Consider the following 8120-nt stretch of genomic DNA (forward strand, 5'->3'; position numbering starts at 1 on the left):
CTGGTTTTGCTACTACATTTGAAAGCTTTTGGGGACAAATGCTTGAGATATTAAAATGGTAGTGATTACTTTGAATTTTCTTTTTAACTTATTGAAAACCACAACTCGACTATCAGGATGGTCTTTATCTGGAAAGTTATCCACATCTCATCACCACGTTGTCACGGCGACCCTTTGTCACGTCACAGATACGGTGCCCGAACTCAGATCGCAACCCAAGCGATACTGCCGTTGCTAAGGAGGAAAAAGTGCAAATTTGTATTTTATATATTTTTTTAACACAGGGTTTGGTTTCGGATCGCGCCTGATTGAAGGATTTCTGAAAGGGAATGGAGCCTATACGGCCGTCAACGCAGGACAAGTCGAACGAGTCCACGCACACACGCCGGAAGAACTACAAATATGTCAGCTCTGTGTACTTCGTAACGATTGTTGGGCGCGTATCTAATGGGAATTGTAGTTTGTAGCACTGCTCTCATATCATTTCAATGGGTTAACTTTCTATTCTTCTGTGTTTTTGTATGTTTTGAGCTGAGGTGCCAACTCAACATACAATGTTAATGAAATGAATGAAATTTGGTGATGATTCATGGTTTTTGTGTTAATGTAATAGCAGTTAAAACAGGACCGGTCAAATTTGACCGCGAACACCAAAGTAAGGTGGGGGAAACGAATACAATAGGAGGGTTTTAATGTAACCATTGCTTATGACATTGATGATATTTTAAATCAAAAAACATATTCCCTAAAATGTGGAAGCTCTGGATGCCATACAAATGAATAGTTGATATTTTTTTAGGGCCACAACTTTGGCACAAGAGCACCTAGTGTTATCAAACGCATTTCAATGGTGAAACTATACAAACATATTGCATATGACAACATTTTCCACTACGATGAAAGGCGTGTAAGCCAACAAACCTTATTCTGGTTCCATCATGGGTAACCCCACCCCACCCATCCTCTCCACCTGCAGCTGGACAGACAGATAACCCTCCCCCCCCCCCTCAATAGGTATATTGGTATATTTACACCACAACGGTGCACAGCTGATAGAAAGGGACACCTAGTGGTTAAAGCATATTATTGAAATGTACTATTTTTATTATTAGATATTAATAGGAGACACAGACAGACAAACTAATAAGGCTTTATTTAAACATTAAAGAATAATTTAGGTTAAGGTCTTATTTTGAATAAGAAAAAAGCTTTGGGGGTATAAATATTGAGCCTGACAAAGTACTAATATATTGCTTTCCTGCAATGTTAACTACTGTATGTTTAAGCACTTATTTTAACTGATATTATACATATGTATTATACTCTTATAAGATGTATGTAGATAGTATAAGAAATGTGCAGAATATACAGTTTAATGTTGGAGGTATACACACATATTGATAGATGTCTTGTAATGCACTGTTGAGGAACCTGCGACCCAAGTTGTTCATCTCCGACCTTGTCATGTATTGAACATTCAATAAATAAAGAACACAGAATTATTAAATATAAAACACAGAATATGTTTGGTTATACTAAATGATTTACAAATAAACACCACTGCATATTTACAACTGTTACACATGCTGATGTAACGCAAATGTTTCCAACTTGGGATCGATAAAGTATATCTTATCTTAAGATGATCGATGGCTACTGCCATATTTGCAAAATTTGCCTCTGAACCTTGACACCTTCAGGCTTATCAATTTACAACAGGAGGAGTCACAGACATAAGACGAGCTGTTAAATAAAGCTCTTCTGACCTTAACTGGCATGTGGGTATCCACATGACAGCTAAGGTCAGAAGAGCTTTATTATTTATATTATATTATTTATATATTATTTATATTATATTATATATATTATATTTATTATTTATTAATGCTGCCCATAATGGGCAGCATTAATATATATATTAATGCTGCCCATTATGGGCACAAGCAATTTTCCCCCATTTATTAATTATATGTTTTAAATGTGAGTGTTTCCTATCCCCTAAACCTCCAGGGATGTACACAGTTTAATACTGGCAACTTCTTATTATGGGAAATATGAAAACGTCTTTTAAAACTACAATTCCCAGCAGAGACGTGCCATAGAACATGTTGCGAAACACACAATAGAGAGGCGAAGTCCCTCCCCTTCCGGGAGCCTCCATGGGACCCCGGAAGCGGAAAATTATACATTGAAGTCAATGGAGAGAGAAAAGTTATCTTTTGATCCCGTTTGAATTGTGCCACGAATGACACATATGATGTTTGTCAATCTTAAACAATCATTTCCATGCAAAAAAAGTCACAGTTTGTCGTAAAAATGCTGAAATATAAGACTATGAATAATACGCAACTAGAAAGACTACAAATCCCAAATGCATTCTGGGTCGCGTAAGTGATGTCATAGGCGATAATGCTCCAAGACTGGTTGTGACTCGCAAAGCAAAGAGGAAGAAGAAGACTGATTTATTCCCTCCAATAAATATAAGAGATTGCTCCAATAAATTCACTTTTACAAGATGCCTGTGTGCTTTGTACGAGGTTGTAATCACAAAAGAGATCATACCACTTGCTCGTTCTATCGCTTCCCGTCTGATGAAAGGACCAGGAGTCGTTGGACCAAACATATCAGGTAATATACATGTTTTGCATGGAACATAGTCAAGTTAGCTACCTAGCTAGTAGCGAGCATGTTAGTTAGCATTATATTACATTACTTAGCCTTGTCATTTGTATTAGCCTTAACATGAAGTAAACCAAAATGTTAAACAGTAAGAGTAGTCATGATGGTAAGTATTTTGTGAAACATTTGAAGAGTAGCCTATCGCCCCCTCCACCAGGTGCTAAGGGGGCGGGAGGTAGGCTAACCCCACATTAGTATCAGCGATCTTTTCTACTTAATGCTATCTGCACAAATGGTTAACATTGACCATTAAAAGATCAGGCAGTTCAGGGAGAGTCGAAGGAAGGAAGGCAGGCAGCTTTGCATGACATTCTTCTGGACGTGTTTCATTGTGATGATAGTGAGAGTGAGTCAATCTGTTTGTTGGAAAGACAGTAGTTGAGTGATTACTGAGAGAAAATTATTAAAAGAGATAATTATTCAGTGTTGTTACTTTAAAGTGTTGTTACTGACCTTTTTCTCTTTTATTTTCTTTACCTCACCTGTAACTGCTGAGACCCTGAGGAACATGCACACTGGTCTGACCTGCTCTGGTAACCTGATTTCCACTGTACGTAATAGTATTTGGTTATGGTATATTATTTATATACATCAAAGGCACAATGCACCCCTCAGAGACACACATGTATTGAGTGTGATATTTTGCATTGGTCATGTGAAATCATCTTTACACACTAGAAAACTGTAGGAGCGGCAACTTGTTTTGAAATTGAATTTTTAATATCCGATAATAAAGTTGATCTGTTTTCTTTATTCTTCTCTCTTCCCAGCTCCATCCATCACCATTCTCTGTTCCTGCCAGGTCCTGCTTGCTAATCAATGCTCATATTTTTTTTACACAATTACAAATAAAGTCAATGTATTGTATGACATGAAGTTGTGCTTCATTCTGAGTCAATAATAAATTCATTCTGCCTTCAGCTGCAAAATTATTGTGGACTGCACCGACATCCATGTAGCAGCCCCCCCCCCCCAGTAAGATGAACCAAGCAAAGCTGACATACTCAACATACAGCTGTGCTCTTAAGTTTACATGAAGAATTTGTGAAATATTGGTAATAACAGGTTTAAATGATTATTAGTAATTAATTATATAATTTTCTCATCGTAGATGAGCAGACAGGGAGCAGATGAGAAAAGCAGAATATGCAGCTGCCATTTTCCACATGGAAAAGAGAAAGGGCCAAGTGTATTTGAGTGGACAAAAGAGAAATCCCAAATACGAAAAATAAAATTATACAATTTAGATATGTATACAAATAAATACATATCCTATATACACCATGTATAATGATGGTGTATGATGTAGAAGGAAGTGTGGTAGATAATTAAATATAGAGTTACATACAGATCCATGTTACAGCAAAAGATGGAATAACTAAGAAGCACACAGTATAATAATAATTACACGCAACAATTAAATAACTGCTCAGCATCTCCACCACAATCCCAATCTGCTGTGTCCTGTTTTCCTCCCCTCTGCATAAAACCCCATCACACATACGAAACACAACGCAGAGTCCGAGGGTGTTAAGAGTATGTTTATTTAAATGTCCTCCTCTCTACTGGCCAACACAGGGAGCATATGCTGGGTGTAGAATTGTTCCAGGAGGAGGAGATTTCCATGCCATGCAGGGTCTTTGGGGATGGGGATGATGATCCCCTCCTTCGTGGTCCACAGTAGCAGAGACTCCGGTCTGTGATTTGCAGCTGTTATATAATATACAATACATTTTTTTGAAAAACATTTGATCAAAAAATAAGGATTTGGTCAGGATCTAGAGTCAGTGTGTAGTTTATTAATTAATCAATGCTCTCTACATTAGGAAAACACATACCAGTGTACCAGAGGGAGTCACACACAGCTGTGCCTAGATAACCAAACAAATTGACAACAGGGATGCAAACTCATCAGGTATGAAAAAAGGTGACAAGGATCCGAGCCCCCTGACCCCACAGAATATCGGCTTTAAAATGAGGAATAACAGAGGATTTTAGCAGTCAGAACAACTAAAGCAGCAGTGTTAATATTAACAGAAACGCCATAGAGTCACATCTAATAGAAATATATAAAAAGCATTTATTTTAATTGTGTAGCAGTCAGTTTATAATTTTGGCAGCACTGTTGAGCATTTTGAAAATGTATTTTCAGGCCTCTGTGCAAGGCTTAGTCTTTCTATCTTTATAGCCACTGGTGTAAAGTAACTAAGTTCATAAACTCAACAAGTACTATACTTGGGCACAATTTTGAGATACTTGTACTTTACTTAAGTATTTCAATGTTTTGCTACTTTGTACTTCTACTCCACTACAGTTCAGAGGTAAATGGTGTACTTTTACTCCACTACATGTATGTAATACCTTTAGTTACTTACAGATGTGGATGAATGATGTGAAATATAATCAAGTGTTAAATCAGACTTTAGTTCCACCTGGAGTAAATCCAAAAGCTACCCTGCAGTATACAAAGTCATTCAGACTAGCTGCACCTTTACCAGCTTTGAGAACACTTTCATGATCAATCATTATAAAACGTATCATATTATTCTGAAATGGACCAATCTGCAAAATGACTACTTTTACTGTCGCTACTTTCACTATATTTTGATAATAATACTTTTCTACTTTTACTTGAGGAACATTTGGAATGCAGGACTTTTACTGTAACAGAGTATTCCTACACTCTGGTACTTCTACTTTTACTCAAGTACAAGAACTGAGTACTTCTAATTTTAATCAATTACAAGATATATACTTATACCACCTCTGTTTATAGCCTATGAAAAAAACGATTAGAAAACGAAGGCTAAAGCTAACGTTAGCAGATAGTGACAATGTATGCTAGTTAGCTAGCTCAACGATAATATTGCGACGGGAAAAAAAAACTTTTCAGTGCACATCACGCTCTGCCGCTCCGACAGGGAGCTCTACTCTGAACACCTGAACGGCCCGTTCTAACAGCTGTTCACCAGCGGTCCAGTCTGTGCCACAGGGACTCCGGACGCACAGTTAATATTAACGAACGCACCGTAGGTAATGTAGCTGCTGAAGCTAGACCATCATCGCCGAGCAGCAGAGGCTTATTATACATCATGAGCAGAGCCGACAGGCAGGAAGACTCGAGCACACAGCTCGCGCTTCATTATAATATATATAAAAAAAGCTCGCGGCCGCACATTAATCCGGGTCCCAGACCCCCTCCCATACCCAAAAAATATTTTTATTGCAGATCTACAGGAATCACAAAAACGACCTATTTTGGATTCAAAACGGAGAATTTCGCCGAAAGGTGACAAGTTTGCATCCCTGGACAAGATAACCAAAATCCTTGAATCTACACACAGCAAATAAACTCAAATGACACAACGAGATGTAAAAAGGAGATCACACATATAGTCGATATAGAACTGGCCGCTTCAATCTGAAGAGCAACTAAAACAAAACACGGGAGTGTATCTTGTTCTTGTGAACACTAATGTTATCCACAGCATACACAGACACCACAAAGTTCTTAAGGAGAAAACTAGTTTCTAAAACAAAACACGTTAGTGTACCTTGTTAGCTAGCTGACATTAACCTTAAACATTGCACTCATATTACTCACTGAAACCTTGTAAAGCCGGTCCCGCATGCTGGCTCTTACAGAACCGCTCCCTTTCGTGTATGTACAGCTCTCAACATGCCCAGACTTGTAGTGATTTTCACCTCGTTTTATACATTTTCGCCTCATTCTGAAAGAAACAGGTGAAATTTACTAACGTGACAGCCATCTTTGTGATGGTGACGCGTATTTTGCGAGACCAGAGACCTGTAGTTCACTGAGCGGTTTCACACAAAAAAAATTGTAACTTCACAGTTTTACGACACATTTTTATTTTTTTGACTTGCAAAATGTTCTTTTAATTTGACAAACATCATATGTGTCATTCGTGGCACAATTCAAACGGGATCGAAAGATTACTTTTCTCTCTCCATTGACGTCAATGTATAATTTTCCGCTTCCGGGGTCCCATGGGTCGGAAGTAGATGGGCGGGACTTCGCCTCTCTATAGTGTGTAGTTACTACAAAGTTACTACATTTTTAGTTCTGGGGACGGGGTGGGGGAGGGGGTGGACCCGTTCAAATCCCGTTTTGGACAGTTTGCCGTGGTTCCATCCCATTTCAAAGTGCTGTTCGACGCTCGGCGTAACCCTCGGCGCACACTCAAACATCCAATCAGAGCTTGGGGACTATCACGGGTTTGTCCATGGATGGGTTTGTCAAGCGAAGCAAAGATAATACTGTAACGTCCACCCGGACGTGTCGGAATGACGAGTGAAGCGTTCTCAAGTTAAACAGGTTTATTAACAACCAACGGCTCTCATCCGTCCTTTCTCACTCTCTCTCCTCTCGCGCCAACCTCTCACTCACCTCCACGCGCCCACCCAGACACACACACACCAAACCCTCTGCTCCCCAACCCCGCCCCTACCTGCTCTCCTCACAGAAGCCTGACACAAACAGTTAACAGAACACTTGAACAATAAATGCAGATCGCTACAATACTTACTTCCGGGTGTAAAATTCTCTAAAGCAAATGAGCTGCTCCGACCCTCGGTCCTGACGGACTCCAACTTGTGTTTATTAATCAAACAAATAAATACACACAAGGATACTTATGTATTGTTGAGTAAATAACAGTGTGTGGTTTAGAAAAGAATACAAAATTAGAAGGAAAAAGCGATGAAACAATACAGATTTCAGTATTCTGAGCCCCTACTCTCCCCATAACTGACGGCAACAAAAGTCCTACATTATTCAATTAAAATAAAGAAGTAACAACAATAAGTGTGGCTTGATATTGAGTAAGAAAAAGGTTGATAAACGCTGTGAGAATGGATCTGCGGAGAGCATTTCGCCGCCATCCCAACGTGTCTATTACCAACGTTTAGGGAGCTCTATGCAAGTCGGTGACGGGGAGGGGCCCTGACCGTCCGTCAACATGTGACGGGTTGGGAGTGAGAACGTGTTGCTGTACAACAAATCACCTCTGGCTGGAAGAGAACTCTCTGCTCCATAGTTTCTCTCTTCACTGTACATTTGACATATTCAGTGTAATATTTAATATTCCATCTGTCACATAGTTATGTAAATATAATACCTTGCATATCTTGTTATTGCTCATTTGTAAATTCAACATGTATATTTTCTTCTTTATTTCTTGTCTTTTTATTTGTATTGTATAATGCCATGTGTTTTAATGCTGCTGCAACGCAAAGATTTCCCAAATTGGGATCAATAAAGTTCTATCTTATCTTAAACCAACAACCAGTGCTCCGGATGAGTATCATCTCTTTACAAAAATATTCAAGCGCTAACCCATATTGTTACTTCTAAATGAATTTATTTCCAAACGCATTATAATGCAGTGTGATGTAAACAACAAAAAGTACCACAGACG

This window comes from Notothenia rossii (genome assembly GCF_949606895.1).
Source record: "Notothenia rossii genome assembly, chromosome: 2".
NCBI classification, from domain to species: domain Eukaryota; kingdom Metazoa; phylum Chordata; class Actinopteri; order Perciformes; family Nototheniidae; genus Notothenia; species Notothenia rossii.